Source organism: Lepidochelys olivacea (assembly GCF_965140295.1).
Source record: "Lepidochelys olivacea isolate rLepOli2 genome assembly, chromosome: 7".
Classification (NCBI taxonomy): domain Eukaryota; kingdom Metazoa; phylum Chordata; order Testudines; family Cheloniidae; genus Lepidochelys; species Lepidochelys olivacea.
The window spans coordinates 40,245,377-40,263,901 of NC_140417.1; the positions used below are offsets into that span (position 1 = coordinate 40,245,377).

At 41.5% G+C, this 18,525-nt stretch overlaps 1 protein-coding gene across 2 annotated transcripts in view; it reads right to left on the minus strand.

Annotated features, from left to right (window-relative positions):
- The window catches only part of SLC6A11 (solute carrier family 6 member 11), a 171,902-nt gene that overhangs the window by 85,152 nt on the left and 68,225 nt on the right, over positions 1-18,525 (minus strand). The window lies entirely within an intron of this gene.

An 18,525-nucleotide genomic window follows, 5' to 3' on the forward strand; every position in this document is an offset into this window, starting at 1 on the left:
TGTATGAATTCACATGGATTGGGACCAACATTTCCTTTTGTGTTGATGTGTAATGCAATGGTGAGTGTGTTACAGGTCCCCCTCCACGCCAATCCATGGAATATATGAGTCGTTACAGCCCACAGCTACAGCCATGGCTCATGGTTTTAGCTCTGAGGGCCCCCAGCTCAATCCCTAGTATGTCAGCCAAGAGAGTGGCAGTCACATATACATTCTCCATTTTTTTATTTGAAATTCCAGGTTTAAATTGGCAGAGAAATATAAAGGCAAAGCCCAGTCAAAAGCATCAGGGACTCGATTTTGCCAATTCTTACAGATTAAGCTGCTACTCCTGGCTCCCAAGGCTAGTTTTACTTCATAACAGTGTGGCAATGTAAGTTTCACATGGTTTCAATATAAAAATGAATAATCAATCAGGTCAGTTTCCCTCTGAACTCAGGTCACCTTCCTTGGAATGGTTCATGAACCTTTGGATGATTCTCTGCAAATTTCACATGGATTTTTAGTATCGGATAGGCTAATTTCAGATAGCCTAATTTACACAGAATAGCATCTTCCTCCACAAGTAGTTCCATGTACTTCAGTGGGACTCATTGCTGATTAGAGAACCACTCAATAAGGGTATCTGAATTTGGCCCATAATGATCATTTCACTCAGCTTTAGTGGTAATCATCAGTGCATTTTTGCACTCATTGCTTAGTACATCATAGGCTTATGGTTTATAGGCAGAAATACAGTTGGCAAGCCAGTCTGCTTCAATTATTTAAACAAGAGAATCCAGAATAATGAAACTACAGTATCAGATAAATGGCCAGCAACTGAAAGTAAATATTCAAGATAACTAGCATCGAAACACGCTCAATTGCAAGTATACAAATGTGTCTTGCCCCTTCCAGTTTGCTCTCTCCGATCTGGATGATGACTGACAATTGCTGCCATTTTTGGTGATGGAAGGGGAAGCCGGTTTTCACATTCACAGGAGGGCTGACTGCCAGTGACCTAATGCTCCCCATTTGCCTTTCCTTCTTTCTCTCTCTTTTTCAGCCTTTCTTTACACTCAAAACACACATATGAATATTTATATAGATATATAAACTGGGTAAGAAAAGGATGGGGTGGGGAAGTAACAGCATTCTGCATGCATCTCCGCTTCTGTGTTCCCATTAGCAAAGAGGGCCACAGCAAAGAATGCAACTGCAGATAGGCTGTTCTGCCAGTGGAAAGCAGAAACCATAGTATGTATATTTAAATACTTGTTTTGCAATTTGACCTCTGAGCATGCTAAGTAGAGGTTAGTTTTGGCCGGGAATTTTCGGATGAAACGTGTTTTTGTCAGAATATCAGATCTGTCACAACCAAAATTGGTTGTGGAAAAGGGGCAGATTTTAAAATAGTTCTGATTCGAAAAATAGTTTTGAAATTGTCTAAAAGTCCCGTTTTGACATTTTCAAAAATTAAGCCTTTTGCTTTCCCAGTTTGAAATTACTTTTTGTTTTGACATTTTAATTTATAAAATAAAAAATATAATTTTTAATTTATGTCATAAAAAGGTTTAAAGGGTTGAAATAGAACAAAATATTCATTCCTAAATTCTCCAAATGAACATTTTTATTATTATTATTATTATTATAATTATTGGTTCAAGAAATTTTTTGAGATTTTAATTTTTCATCGAAATTTGGGACAGAAAAAAATGTTGAAAACTATTTCCTACCCAGCTCTAGAGAGGTGAATGATATAACCCTTTGTCCTTCACAAGTAAAGCTCAGATTTTCTGCACACCATGATCCATTCATCGAGCACAATAATCTTTTCATTCCTTTCTGTGGCATTTCCTGAAGCATTAACAAAAAAACTATCATCAAATTCTAAAGTACCTATTCATCTCCTGTGTTTCTCTTTTGTTCTTTAACACCTATATGCCTGCTCCAGCCACGGCTCACAGGCTGCATCCCCTATTCTTACCGCCCTTATTCTCAATGTGCTCAAGAGCTTCCAACTTTTTTAACTTCCATGCCTCACCCTGACATTACTTTATATCCAGTCTGACTGGTTTTGGAAGTAAGTTTCATTTTATCTACAGCTTTTGCCTGGATAAATGCAAGTCCAAGAGAGTTTCTGCTTTCAGAGAAACTGAAAAGCTGGACTCTGAGAAGCGACAGCAATTCTTCAGATCTCCCTGACAGTGCTTGTTTATCTATGCACAATATGGCATTTTTTGCTTGTGCAACCATTGAAATGATTTTGAAAAATCTCTCCCTGTTACTGCAATATTTTGACCTAATTCAGTTTCATGTCTCCCTCTAGTGGCTTGTCCCATTGACTACACAGCCTACTACTACCTCCAACTGTTGAAGCTTCTTGTTAGCTCAAATAATAGATTCCTGAGGTTTTGTTGCTGCAGGTTCAGGGATCAGTCCCTGCATTCAACTGTGGGATCTACACTTTGTGTGAATGAGGCCACGATTCGATACATTATGTTTTGCATGAAGAAGAATCAGATTTATACATTGAAAGAAAAATCAATGTCAGTCATTCATGCAAATGTATACAACAATGAATAAGGAGTTAGCTTTATAGAGTGCCTTTATCCCATAAACTCTCAAATATACTTAAAAATTCTTTACAATTGGAAGTAATAATTAGTACTGTATGCAAATACCAAACTGTAATAAACGTGTACATTAAAACACAAGGGTATTTAATTTGAAAAAGAATTCTACTTCAGCACTAACGGCGTATTGGAGGGACCATAAATCTGCTCACAGTCCTGCTGTGGGGGCTTCTTCCTTAGGGAAGTTGGGAACAATCTGCCCCAGGTCTATTTGTTCTATGGCCTGTCCTTTGAGCATGAAAATTCTGTAGCATCACAGTTTGTTCTGTTGTGTGGTTTAAAGCACAAATAATTTGTAATACTAGGGATAAAACATGGGAGAATGAATGGTTTTGCATTACCCAGATTATGCACAAATGTAGTGTAAGAAAAACTGCACCATAAACTTCCAACAGGCTGTTTAGTTCTTATCTCATAGTAAAAGTCTGACATCAGTGGAGTGGCAGATGTATAACTGAGAGCAGAATTTGGTTCAATAATGTCAATTCTTTTGTAATTAGGATTTTTAAAAGAGCAGTTCCATATTAAGTAGTGTTGAGCAGCCTATACATTTGTATCAGCACATTTTGGGGGGCAGGGGAAGAGATTTAGCTTCCAGGTTAACATGAAGCAATATTGCTTTGCAGGGGTGTTGAAGCTGTGATGGTCCCAGGCTGTTAGAGACACAGGATGGGTAAGGTAATAGCTTTTATTGGAAGCTTGAAAGCTTGTCTCTTTCACCAATAGACGTTACTCCAATAAAAGATATTACCTCACTCACCTTGTCTCTCATGAACAAGTGTTGTTTGTTTGGACAAATACAAGTGTTTTCATGGGCAAATTTGGAGATACATATTTAGGTATCTAGCGGAGGGCCCTTCTGAAACTCTTACTGCTTGTGTCCTTGCACAAGTCTCCAACATTTCTATTCTCCCTCCGAGAATTTACCATGTCTCAAAATTTGCTTGGATGTAAAACATGCTGTTAGAGCAGCCCTGCCTAGGATGTCTCCTCCTGAGCCAGGATGCATTTCAACAGATGTGCCTGCCTCATTCCCCTTCTGTTGGCCCAGGAAAGGAACCATGTCTCAGTGTTTGACACAAAGCCTGCCTCTGGGCATAATTTGTTCATCTACACCAGTCCAGTAGTTCCCCCCAAACCCTCAGAATAAAACCATTCTTGACAAAGCCAGAGTAAACATATAAAGGTACAGCAGCTTTTTCCCATTCCCATCTCCAGGGACATCACCCCCAGCTCACCCATCCTGGAGCCAACAGCAGCACTGTGTTGTCAGGTCCTTTGGCCCCTGATCCAGGGCCCCACTCTCACTGGTTACTGGCAGGCCCCGACTCCTTGCCTGCCAGTGACCAGTCTTCTCACAGACCTTTACAGGAGTCTTTTCCCTGAGGGCTCCTCCCCTACTGCTTTCATTCCTCTAGGTCCCTGCCTGGGAATCCTACCCCTGATGAGGGGAATTTGCCCTCTGCAACAATCCTCTTGCTTCTAGGCTCAGCTTCCTCTGCCCAAGCCAGACCGTCCCTTTTTCCTAGGGGCTCCTGCCTGAGATTCCCACTTGTCAGGGGTCCCCAGCTTTGGTCAGCTTTGCCCAACAGCTTTCCTCCAAGTGCCTCTTGGGCGGTGCACAGTTACTGCTCTCCTTTCAAACTCAGCTCTCTCCCCAGCAACTCCTGCCAGCTCTTCCTTGCTGCTTTCCTGCCTCTCTCCAAGTCCTCCCAGGCACTGACTCTCCAGTATTAGGCAGCTTTCACCTACCCATCTCCTGCTTCTCACAGGCTTTGACTCACCCAGTCACCTCCTCTCTGTGGCCCAGGTGCCATCGCTTAAGCCCAATTGGGAGTCAACTGACCAGTCATAGGTACACTGGCCTCTTCCCCCTTAAAGAGCCAGTGTCACCCTATGACCATCCCCAATGAGGCAAAGAATACAGGAAATACAAGAAACTGGTCAAATAGAGTAGAAACTCAGAGTTACAAACATCAGAGTTACAAACTGATCGGTTAACCACACACCTCATCAGGAACCGGAAGTACACAAGCAGGCAGCAACAGAGACAAAAGAAAAAAGAAAAAGGAACTATGGTACAGTACTGCATTAAACATAATGTACTAAAAAAAATAAAGGGAAAATTTTAAAAAAAGGTTTGACAAGATAAGGAAACTTTCTGTGCTTGTTTAATTTAAATTAAGATAGTTAAAATCAGCATTTTTCTTCCACATGGTGAAGAGTCGAAGCTGTATTAAGTTAATGTCAGTAGTAAACTTTTGAAAGAATAACCATAGTGTTTGGTTCAGAGTTACGAACATTTCAGAGTTATGAACAACCTCCATTCCCGATGTGTTGGTAACTCTGAGGTTCTATTGTAAACAAAACATATATATTTAGTGGGAAATGGGATCCAATACGGCTGCAGGAATATAACTGAGAGCAGAATATTGTCCTCTTCTCTTCACTATTTTTTTCCATTTAAATCTTTGAAAAATTGGCTGTATAAACTTATGCAACCAGCATTAATGCAGTAAACAGCAAAGGTGTAGCTGACTCTGGCAGCGTTAGATGGCTCAAATTTTCAGGTGGGTGACCTCTTTTCAAACCAGGCTTCCAAGGAGTTATGTCCACCCTTTTCTTCAGAGCTAACGATCTTTTCTTACCACTTCGAAGGACGTGTTCAGTAAAAGGTTGATCCATTTATTCTTTATTGTGCAAGTTTCTCTCTTTTAATATCCCACATGATTAAGCACCACAGCAACTGGATATTTTCGAGGGGATTTCCCCTTTAAAAACCTCATTTTAAAGCATAGAGCATTTTGAGTCCTTCCCATCAGTACTCTCTCTTTGTAGGAAAGGGGGAGGTTGAGAATACATTCCAATCAATTGTCCTTCACTTGTCAAGTTAGGATCTACTCATGCCCCATTGCTAACCTCGGCAGCATATGGTGAGGACTCAGACAGGAAATTTTTAGGCACAAAGGTGCCATCATCAACAGCATCAGCATGGGTAAATATATACAAATGCAGTTTTACAGTCTGCTGCCCATGAATCCAAGCAATTGCCATACAAAGAGAGGTTTCAGAGTAGCAGCCGTGTTAGTCTGTATTCACAAAAAGAAAAGGAGTACTTGTGGCACCTTAGAGACTAACAAATTTATTTGAGCATAAGCTTTCGTGAGTTACAGCTCACTTCATCGGATGCATTCAGTGGAAAATACAGTGGGGAGATTTATATACATAGAGAACATGAAACAATGGGTGTTACCATACAAACTGTAAGGAGAGTGATCACTTAAGGTGACCTATTACCAGCAGGAGAGTGGTGGGGAAAAAACCCAGAAGTCACCTACTACAGGACAGGCCCAAGAAAGAAAATAACAGAACGCCACTAGACATCACCTTCAGCCCCCAACTAAAACCTCTCCAATGCATCATCAAGAATCTACAACCTAGCCTGAAGGACGACCCATCACTCTCACGGATCTTGGGAGACAGGCCAGTCCTTGCTTACAGACAGCCCCCCAGCCTGAAGCAAATACTCACCAGCAACCACACACACACAACAAAAACACTAAACCAGGAACCTATCGTCGCAACAAAGCCCGTTGCCAACTGTGCCCACATATCTATTCAGGGGACACCGTCATAGGGCCTAATCACATCAGCCATACTGTCAGAGGCTCGTTCACCTGCACATCTACCAATGTGATATATGCCATCATATGCCAGCAATGCCCCTCTGCCATGTACATTGGTCAAACTGGACAGTCTCTACGTAAAAGAATAAATGGACACAAATCAGACGTCAAGAATTATAACATTCAAAAACCATTTGGAGAACACTTCAATCTCTTTGGTCACTTGATTACAGATGTAAAAGTTGCAATTCTTCAATAAAAAAAATTCAAAACCAGACTCCAACGAGAGACTGCTGAATTGGAATTAATTTGCAAACTGGATACAATTAACTTAGGCTTGAATAGAGACTGGGAGTGGATGGGTCATTACACAAAGTAAAACTATTTCCCCATGTTTATTTCCCCACCCCACCCCATCCCAACCCCCAGTGTTCCTCAGACGTTCTTGTCAACTGCTGGAAATGGCCCACGTTGATTATCACGACAAAACCAATTCCGCCCCTCCACTCACCCCGCTCTCTTGCTGGTAATAGGTAACCTTAAGTGACCACTCTCCTTACTGTGTGTATGGTAACACCCATTGTTTCATGTTCTCTATGTATATAAATCTCCTCACTGTATTTTCCACTGAATGCATCCGATTAAGTGAGCTGTAGCTCACGAAAACTTATGCTCAAATAAATTCGTTAGTCTCTAAGGTGCCATAAGTCCTCCTTTTCTTTTCATACAAAGAGAGACTCTTTTTCTTTCTGGTAAACATTATATAAAAGGTGCATTACCTTTCCTACACAGTTTCTTGCTAAAACCAAACAGAGCCATTTCTATAGTCATCTGGAAATACATATTAAAATGTAACATTATTCATTTACTCCCACCCTTAAAGCTAGAAGAGAATTCTGTTATTTGCTTCTATCACTAAAAACATATCTTACATTCAGCCTCAAGATGGCAATGCAATTATAATAGTTGCTTGCTTCCAGTGCTGAGAGTTGAATCTCATCAGGTATTTTTTCCACTGCTAGAGATAAATATCAAGAATGGTGTTATTGCTGTAAATATTGTAGCTAAAACATGGCAGCATTTAAAAATCTGGACATTAACAGCTAAAGGAAGGTTTCAGAGTAACAGCTGTGTTAGTCTGTATTCGCAAAAAGAAAAGGAGGACTTGTGGCACCTTAGAGACTAACCAATTTATTTGAGCATAAGCTTTCGTGAGCTACAGCATCCGACAAAGAGCTGTAGCTCACGAAAGCTCATGCTCAAATAAATTGGTTAGTCTCTAAGGTGCCACAAGTACTCCTTTTCTTTTAGCTAAAGGAAGGTAGATAAATACTAAACTATCCTCCCAGTTTGTAAAATACATGATTTATTCCAATAACATAATCGCTCTGTACATTTACACAAGATCCTAAAACCTGTCATATACCCTGACTATAGTAAGTATAATTAGATAACAATCATTAACAACTTTGCTGAATCATATTTTCTTTAAGTATTGCTTGTGCAGAAGTTTTTAGGTATACAGATATTTAAATAAATAATGATATGCTATTTTTGACAGAGGGAGAGGACAAAGTTTTTTTTTATCAGGATAATAAGATAATAACCTGTTTCAGAGTAGTAGCTGTGTTAGTCTGTATCCGCGAAAAGAACAGGAGTGCTTGTGGCACCTTAGAGACTAACAAATTTATTTGCGCATAAGCTTTCGTGGGCTACAGCCCACTTCATCGGATGCATGCAGTGGAAAATACAGGCCCAACAAAGAAAATAAGAGAACACCACTAGCCATCACTTTCAGCCCCCAACTAAAACCTCTCCAGGGCATCATCAAGGATCTACAACCTAGCCTGAAGGACGACCTATCACTCTCACGGATCTTGGGAGACTGGCCAGTCCTTGCTTACAGACAGCCCCCCAACATGAAGCAAATACTCACCAGCAACCACATACCACACAACAAAAACACTAACCCAGGAACCTATCCTTGCAACAAAGCCCGTTGCCAACTGTGCCCACATATCTATTCAGGGAACATCATCATAGGACCTAATCACATCAGCCACACTATCAGAGGCTCGTTCACCTGCACATCTACCAATGTGATATATGCCATCATGTGCCAGCAATGCCCCTCTGCCATGTACATTGGTCAAACTGGACAGTCTCTACGTAAAAGAATAAATGGACACAAATCAGACGTCAAGAATTATAACATTCAAAAACTAGTCGGAGAACACTTCAATCTCTCTGGTCACTCGATTACAGACCTAAAGGTCGCAATATTACGACAAAAAAACTTCAAAACCAGATTCCAATGCGAGACTGCTGAATTGGAATTAATTTGCAAACTGGACACCATTAAATTAGGCTTGAATAAAGACTGGGAGTGGATTTGTCATTACACAAGGTAAAACTATTTCCCCATGTTTATTTTTCTCCCTCCTCTGTTCCTCACATGTTCTTGTCAACTGCTGGAAATGGTCCATCTTGATTATCACTACAAAAGGTTTTTTTTTCTCTCCTGCTAGTAATAGCTCACCTTAACTGATCACTCTCGTTATAGCGTGCATGGTAAAACCCATTGTTTCATGTTCTCTGTGTATATAAAATCGTCCTACTGTATTTTCCACTGCATGCATCCGATGAAGTGGGCTGTAGCCCACGAAAGCTTATTCTCAAATAAATTTGTTAGGCTCTAAGGTGCCACAAGTACTCCTGTTCTTTCTGAAGATAATAACCTGAAACTCAAAAACTATTGGACCAATTTCCTAATGAAGCACTGGAGGTTTAAACAGTATTTAAACATATACAGTATTTATGTCAAATTTGCTTCCACTTTGAACATTTGCTTTACCTGAAGAGTAAGCTATTATTCTTATTTATGACTGTTCACTGAGCACCAAAACATATAGCTCAATAAAGACATGGTCCCAGCTCGGAACAGTAGGGACACGGGCGACAAATGGGAGAAACATGAGATCATGAGTTATCTTTGTACTACATCACACATCTGGTTCCAGGTTTTGTTAAGGTTGTGTGTGCATGTGCATGTTATGTTACTTTGGTATTAGTTAATTGCTGTGAACTCGTATCTTGGTGGTTACATTTTATATACCACGTGTTTGTGTGTGCCCATATGGATAGACATGTACACATGTAGATATATACAGTAGAACCTCAGAGTTACGAGCAACAGAATTACAAACTGACCAGTCAACCACACACCTCATTTGGCACCGGAAGTATGCAATCAGGCAGCAGCAGAGAGAAAAAAAGAAGCAAATACTGCATAGTACATTACTGTGTTAAACATAAACTACTACTAAAAATATAAGGGGAAGTTTTAAAAAGATTTGACAAAGTAAGGAAACTGCTTCTGTGAATGTTTCATTTAAAAGCAGCATTTTTCTTCTGCATAGTAAAGTTTCAAAGCTGTATTAAGTGAATGTTCAGTTGTAAACTTTTGAAAAAGAACCACCATAACGTTCTGTTCAGAGTTACGAACAACCTCCATTCCCGTGGGATTCATAACTCTGAGGTTCTGCCGTATTTCGCTTACATATACATACACACATGTTGTGAGTAATATTTTTTACTTGTGAATATATTTTTATACATTCCCTCCAATCCACCCAAATATTTATTGTGATTTTTTTTTTAAATTTCCGGACTAAGTGAATTTCCCCTTCTCTTTTCTTCCTGTCACCGCCTCCTTCCATACTCTGGACTTTTCTGTCAATCTCACCTTCTGATATTGCCAAGTACAGTCCTTCTGGGTCAGCCCCACCACCAGGCTCACAGACACATTTTACAACAAAGAATCCACTTGCTATTCACTGGCGTTGTAGCATCCATCAGTTCTACCTGTCTGCTTTGCATTCCTATGTGTTCCTTGTTCATTCTGCTGCTTGTTACAGAGTATGAGAAGGTGCAGAGGCTTTGATGCTCTGCTCTTCAGAAGGCCCATGGAGCAGAGCAGCAGTGGGGCAGAGAAAAATACCAATGAAAGTCAACTGGGGACATTGGAAGCTATTGGCCCCCTTCCCCTCACCACATGGCCCCCTCTTATCAAATGTGAGACTGAGACCAGGGCTGTTCATTCTATAAACACCTCTGTTTTATTGCAAGATCTATAACTTCCCATCACTCAAGAAACATCAGATGAATTTTAAAACTCATTCGAGCTGCACCGAGACAGTTCAGGTCCTGTAGATGTATCTAAGCTGACACCTGTCCTCTTCCTAAATACTTTGCCCTGCCATTCATTTATTTTCATATGCATGACATTTACATGTATTTAAATGCGAGGGAGATTACAAACTTTGCATTCCCTCCTCACGGACAAGTATAATAATGCACGATACACTCCCAAATCAAGGGTTAATTAAATTTGTTCAGCATTGTAGGACGCATTTATTGTTCAGAGACTGTTATGTGACTCTAGATATGCTGACATACTCCTCCCTAAAGATACTGTTCTCAGCTAATTTCTATAATGAATATTTTCATAAAAATAATAATAGCAATTAAAATGAATAAAACAGCAGGTGGACAGCCAATAATTAACACACAAGCATACAGTAAACAAGTGGTGTTTGTTTTTCTCTGCTTCTCTTATTTTAGGAATCATCAGCTTTAGTGCTAATGTAAATTGCTAGGGTAAGATGTGTGTCATAAGATAAAGGACCAAATGGAGCCAGGCAATCTTGAGTTCTAATCCCAACACTTACACTAACTCCCTCCATGGCCTAATTTTTCAAAAGTGGCTAGTGATTTTCAGTGGCCAAACTGAGATTTAAAGGGCCCTGATTCTCAGAGAGTAGGTGTTGAGCTTCAGATTTCAAGGGGACTACTCCTATGCTTAATGTTAAGCGCATCAGGGTCAGAGTGCTCAGTATCATGTTGGCCTGCACCCTATTCCCTCTTCTACTTTAGCTGGAACTCCTTGCAATTCTTGTCCATAACAGATATAGAGTCAGAACATGTGTGGATGGTCACCAATACACATTTTGTTACCGATGCCTTTACATATAGGAGATACAGAGTTTTTAAAAAAGTTTTAGACTCTGATCTACTGCTTCTCAAAACAAAGGCTTCACTGAAGTACCAATTCTTGTTCAATATAGCAGGGCCTACGGTTTCATTTAATTACACATGCCCTGCCCATGGAGCACAGCTTACTACCTAACTGAAAGAAAAATTAATGGGAAGAGTATCATTTTGTGCCTATTAAGGCATTGAGTCTATCGTTATTGTCAGTGATCACTGTCTGAATACAACAGTGCATGTTTGGTGACCTAATGGCTGTCGGGATCAGTAATGGACTGCGAAAATTTTTCCCAGCATTGCCAGCCACTACTAGAAGCAGGTTTCGAGTAGCAGCCATGTTAGTCTGTATTCGCAAAAAGGAAAGGAGTACTTGTGGCACCTTAGAGACTAACCAATTTATTTGAGCATAAGCTTTCGTGAGCTACAGCTGTGGTGAAGTGAGCTGTAGCTCACGAAAGCTTATGCTCAAATAAATTTATTAGTTTCTAAGGTGCCACAAGTCCTCCTTTTCTTTTTACTAGAAGCAGTATCCAAAGTTGTCTGACAGCGGGTGGAATGAGCTGGTGGTCTCAGCCCAGTTCCCAGTGTCCGTGTCTATAGCCTCTACCACAGTTGTAACCTTTTCTGGCAGATTCAGCAGAGAGTTTTCGGACTTAATCGATAACACAGACCAAACTACCCTCTTCTTTCCTAGAAGCAACCCCTCCCACTCAAGAATTAAGGGCTTGTCTACAGTTAACACGCTACAGTGGCACAGCTGCATCACTGTAGCACTTCAGCGTAGACACTAACTACGTTGACAGGAGGGGGTTCTACCATGGGCAAAGGTAATCCACCTCCCCAAGAGGCAGCAGCTAGGTCTTCAGAAGAATTCTTCTGTCAACCTAGCGCTATCTACATGGGGATGTAGGCTGACCTAACTATGCTGCTCAGGGTGTGGATTTTTCACACCCCTGGCCACTGTAGTTAAACCAACCTAATTTTCTAGTGTAGGCCAGGCCTCAGACACATTAGCAGGAGACTGTGAAGCAGTTAATAGAGAACTGACACCCCCAGGGCTTTCACTGCAGCCCTTCACATTGGCACTCAAAATTCATCTTACTGGTGTTTATTTAAGATGGTTAATCAGAAACTGCAGCTATTTGAAACCTGAGATAGAGACCTACCCTCCCACACCTTTACTACAGCCATTTAGATCAAACCCCAGCACTATTCCATGGGACAGAGAACCCATATTTTGGATCTGTTAGAAGCTCTGCTGTTTACACTTGCTTGTCTCTTTCTAAAGAAACACCTGAGCAACTGGACAACAAAGCCAAGGAACGCTCAGGGACAACTGATAATTAAATGGCCATAAATTTCATTAATGCAGAGTTAACATTGCCCCGTTCTGGCTAGTGGTCTTCCAGCATGTGGAGAGTGGCTAAACTTACACCTCTGAAAACCAGGAAATACAGAGTTAAGCTACATGCCACCCACCCCACAATGCAACCTGATCTCCTCCCCCTAGAGCTGGCAATAGCCACTGGGAATGGTTCAGTAAGGGGAGGGGATGCCATAATCAGTAGACAGGAGGAAGTTCTGAGGGTATGTGCTGTTCCTCGAGTTGTGCTCCACAGATTTGAATTCCATCATTTATCTGCATGCATTCCAGCTGTGCTCACTGTGTTAGGTGCAGCTGTACTGAATGGTGGAGGGATTAGATGGAGCAGCTTGGCAGATCAGTGACTGTAATATGAGGCGAGATGCATTTGTACCTTGTGGGATTAAGTGTGTGTCATTTGAGCACTGAGTTTTGTAGGTCACCTCCAGAGAGGTGTAGACAAGGGTTCTCTCACTGTGGGGATTGTCAGCTGTCTGGTGGCACACAGGCAGTGGTCTCCAGGGCTTAGTGAAGGCAATGTCTCAGAAGGTATCTGTAAGAGTAGAGTACTAGTGTGTGTATAACTGGCATACTGGGGATTGCTCAAAGAGGACAGAATTAAGGTTGCGATGTGGGTGTGGCTTGTACCTTAACGTGTCATTTCCTGGTTTTCAGCAATGTAAGTTAAGCCACTCTCCATCCTGGAAGACCACTAACCATCACTGGGAAACCGTCACTCTGGGTTCATTAAGTTTCTGAGCCCTTAATTTCCTTGCTATTTAAAAAAAATGATTTCTCAGCATCCCCATTTTCCACAGCCCAATTCTCCCACTCTTCTGCCTCTGGCTCCTTGGCAACAATTCAGCTAGCTACAGAATGCACTGGCTGCACATTATCCTGCCCCTTCATCATCTTCTCGTCTCCCCTCTCTCTGTGCAGCACAGCCTGCTTCTCCCTCCCCAACCATCCTCGGCACTGAGATGCAGGCAACAGCGTGAGACCTGCAGGTGGAGGAACAGGGTAGAGGATGCAGGAACAGTGCAGGGATTAGTATGGAGACAGTGAGGACAGATGTGGGAGGAGGCATGGGAGGAAGGATGGCTCAGTGGTTAGTGCTTGGGACTGGGGAGATCTGGGTTCAATTCCCTGTTCCATGACTGACTTCCTGTGTGACCTTGGGCAAGTCACTTAGCCCTTCTTGCCCCAGTTTCCCATCTGTAAAATGGGAATGTACTATCCTAATTTCCTAGTGCAGACCAGGACTCAGAGAGACGTAGAGTGGCCCAATCATTTGTCCAATGAGATGTTCTCAGGTAAATGAGAACACTCCATGGAAATGAATGCTGCCTGAAACAATACCTCTGAGAGGTGTGACCGGCTCCATTCATCTCAGTGGATATTCTCATCCCCCCCTTCCCAGTGCCCTGTGGTATACATCAGACATGCCCATTCTCAGCACACTGGTTTTGGTTTATACACCAAGCATGCTGTTCTCATCTCCCCATTCAGATTGGCAGGACCCCCCAGATCATGGCATACAGGAGCCAGGAAGAGGGGCTTAGACTACTCTCCCGCAAGGGTCAGCCCTTCCTGCAAGACCCCAGCTCACATGGGGAATAGAGAGAGATGCTCAGACCGCCCCTCCAAGAGAAGCAAGGCCCCCAAGATCTTGGCACACACTCAGGGGTCAGAGAGAAGGGATCATCAGACCCCCCCCCCGCCAGTATCCCAGCACAAATGTGGGAGGGGATAATGTGGGGCTGACAGGCCCTTGTGTTTCCCAACTCAGCCAGCCATTCACCCCATATTCCCCCGTCCAGTATCTCCTCCCTCCTCATAATCTCTCCTTGCCACAACGGAAAACCTCTTCTTCTATTTCTCCCACTTCTCCACCCCCCCCCCTGCATTCTCATAACCCTCACACTCCCAGCGCTGCTCCCATCCCCACCTGTCCCTCACTGCTCCCATCCCCACATATTCCCTAGCTCTGCACCAAACAAGTATAAGAATCTAAAAAAGTTCTGAGCCCCTCATGCTAGGGGGCTGCCTATCAGGAATGCCTTGACTATTAGCACACTCAGGTCCATTGTTCAGGAAACACAATTACATTATCCTAATCTTTTCATCTTTCCTCTAGTTAATCAATGCTAGTAGATTAGTCCACATTTTGCGCTTGTCTTTACTGAATTTCATCTTTTAGATCAATTCTCCAATTCTCCAAGATCATTCTGAATTCTAATCCTACCCTCCAAAGTGCTTGCAACTCCTGCCAGATTCATGTCCTCTGCAAATTTTACAAGCATACTCTCCGCTCTCTCATCCAAGTAATTAACGAGGTCAATATAGAGTGACAGATCAGTTGGGGGACAGTCAGAGCCAGAGTCCGAGTCCCAGATGCGCACACAGAAAAACTGATTTGATAAAATGCTGGATTCTTTTCAGAGGACAGTATTCCAGGAACTCCTTGCTCAAATGACCTCAGATTGGGCCCACAAACAATACCCAGCACCTTGATGAGGCACAGGACATTGAAGGACAATCCACATAAGTATTTAGAACATTTGGCGGCATCCTTTAAACCGAAAGTGTATCTGAATCTTAACTAAAGCAGAGCCGGCACTCTGCTATGACAATGTAAAAGTGTATAAGCTTTACAGCTCGAAGGAACAAAAGATGGCATTTTCAGAGCAGGAGGACCCAGCCATCCTGAAAAGATAGAATATAAAAATGAGGTAGAGAACTCAGCACTTGAGAGCTCAGAGGAACTGAAAAGACAGATGAATAGCTGCTTAGAAAGCTATAACAAACCATGGAATGCAAATCACACAAAGACAAAAGATGCAAGAACTTCAAACTAAACTGTGCCTTGAAGAGAAACTTGCTTTATTTAATCCACAGTAAACATACTTGGCACTGTGGTTCAAATACTGCTCTCCTAACACAGAAACACAGTCGTCTCCCTGGAACGGTACTTAAGCAGACTTCCAGCTGAAGAGGAAAACAACCTTTACGAGCACACATGCATTATACTTGGAAATTGTGGAGTAAATCCAAATAAACAAGAGTAAAGACAAAAACTGGAAGCACGAATGTGAAGTTTAGTCCCATCAATTTCCTCTTGCTCCTTTGAAAAAGATTCCATAATTATCTAGTTTATGGCATTTTGTTTCACAATGCAAGAATTTCATACGTTGCAAACATTCATTAATTATACATTTCCATTAATATGCATACTGTCAGCATCTCTCCTATTCTTTGACTACTAAAAAGGCTACAACAAAGAAGCACTTCCAAACTGGATGACACTCCAAATTCCATTTCAAACACTCCATCCTAGAACTGACCGGAGGACAACAATTCCATCCCATGACAACTTTCGAGGTTTCTGTTTTTGTTCTGCATTAGAAAGGAAACAAAACCTTTCAAATGCTTTTGTGAAATGGAATTATGTGAAAACATCTGGTTTTGGCTTGAAAGTTGGGCTTTTACTTTGGGTCCCTCTCTTGGGAAGTGGCCAGAGATTTCCATGAGGACCCCAGAAACCTTCCCCATCCCAGTTGATACTTCTCTGGGAAACGTTCTGGCTTTGACAATACAACATATTTCTTTAAAAAACTATGTTGTCAAAAACTTCCAACCCGCTCCACTCCATTACACCATCTTGCCATATTTCTCATTAGATCTCAGTCTCAACTTCGTCCTTTTTTCCTAATCTATAGGGAGGGGTAGGGGCTGCATTTTTAAAATAATGCGGGATGAAGCATAGATATAGATTGATTGCGATCACCTTGCACTGTGGTTCAAATACTGCTCTCCTAACACAGAAACACAGTCGTCTCCCTGGAACGGTACTTAAGCAGACTTCCAGCTGAAAGTTGCAATGGGGGGAAAGTTCACCTGTGAAAGTGTAACACTGAATACTCCCCTCTCAAGACATTCTAAACAGAGCCTAGATACACACAGCAGAGTGGGAGGCAGACTACTAGGCCACACGTGTCTTTTAAGAAGGTTCCCTGCGTTTCAAAGGCTTCCTGAGAACCATAACACCATGTGTGCCCAGCAATTACCATGGCAACAGTGGGTTTCCTTACAAATGGAAATGGTATAGCAAATAGGCATGTAAAAACCCCTTGTAAACTGACAAACAAGCTACTCTTGCCCTGGGTTAAAAGAGCTTGCACACACCCTCTTTCTATTAATTTTTTCCATGAATAAACAAGGGATGGGGGACGTGTGTTCACAGTGGCATGTGAGAAATCCATGTACATGCACAAATCCTGTTAACAGGCCTCCCATGCACCCCTTGGAAGACAGAAGCAGCAATGTTTAAGCAGCATGCCTGCCCCCTCTCCTCATTAGATTTGTGCAGCCCTGGAGGTTGGTAACTCTGGCTCCCTGAGGAATTCGACACTGGGGGAAAGTCATTGTGATGTATTGCCGGAGAAGAATGCAGAATGTGCACTCATTATTAAGACTCTTTGAATAACATCAGTTGTCAAAAATATGCAGGAAGGCAGAACAATGCTAATCAAAGCTGGACAAAGCAAACTTTTCAAGTTCTCAGATAAACATTTGACAGTCAGATTTGTGAACTGACCTTCAATTGAGCAAGCTTACTAAAGTCATTGCAATATATGGGTCTATTATACGTGGTGGAGAACAACTCAGAGAACAAGGAGACCAGAACTTCATGGGACCCTAACAGTTTTCTCAGTTAGTCCACCCTCCTTTATCGGACAAATAGGCGTGTCAGATTTTATTTCCATTGCTCTCCCTTCACCTCCCAATCACTTGTGCTTAGAATAGCAACAAATATCTACTTTCAGTAACAAGAAGTTCAAAATCGTCAAATCGATCTATTTTTCCAAATGTCTTTAAATGTGACTGTCCCATTCTAGTTGGAAGTTCTTACCTAGCCATACTATTTCATTAGGATGATCTTTCCATGATTCAGTAGCTTCAGAAGCTACAGGGAAATAACTTGAAGGCTCATTGTGTTGTCATGTCAAAACATACTTTTGCTGAAAATGTTTTACAGTTCACTGGACAGAAGGGAGTACTTCAAAAAATGAATGCTGACAAATAGTACCAAACCTCTTTTTCAACTCCATTACATCTTTGGGTCCATCTAATGTCATAACCACCTCCAGGAGTAACATAGTCTAATGTTTATTATGCTGTCAACCCTGGTAAGTGAAGCGCTGTCTGCAACCTGTCAGCTATGAGAGCTGTGTCATTTTCTCTCTTAGATACCAGGCAAATGACATTCATAATTGTTATGTTCCGCTAATCTGTCATCGAGGTCTCAGTTTAACCCAGCATTTATATGATGATCTCTGCTTTGGAAGTGACTCAAAAGGCACACTCTCTTCTTTCAAGAATTTATTGGTGCTTTAAAATGTTTAGAGATTTTTCATTCTTCTATGCCGCTTTATTTGCAAAGATACCAAATATGTCAACCCATTTTTATTGTTTTTTAATTTTTAAAAAGAGAAGCGGATTATCTAAACCATTCCACGGAGGTTTATTATTTGGAATACACACTAATGGTGCACAATGTCAAAAATGCTCAGTCTTTGTCAAACTCTGCTCCCATTGATTTCAGTGGGGGCAGAATTAGGCCAGTGTTGAACACTTTTGAAAATCCAGCTGTGACATGCTAAGGTACCACTAAAATGAACATAAACAAACAACCCCTCTACTCCTCCACACACACAACTACAGTATACTACAACTACTTCAAATAATTATTTTTAATGCCGTTAGGAATTTCAAATTGAAACGCATCTATATACAATCTACTATATTTTTGTGTATTCCAACTTTGAATGCAATGAAAAATTGGAAGCACCAAATATTTCCACCTCAGAGA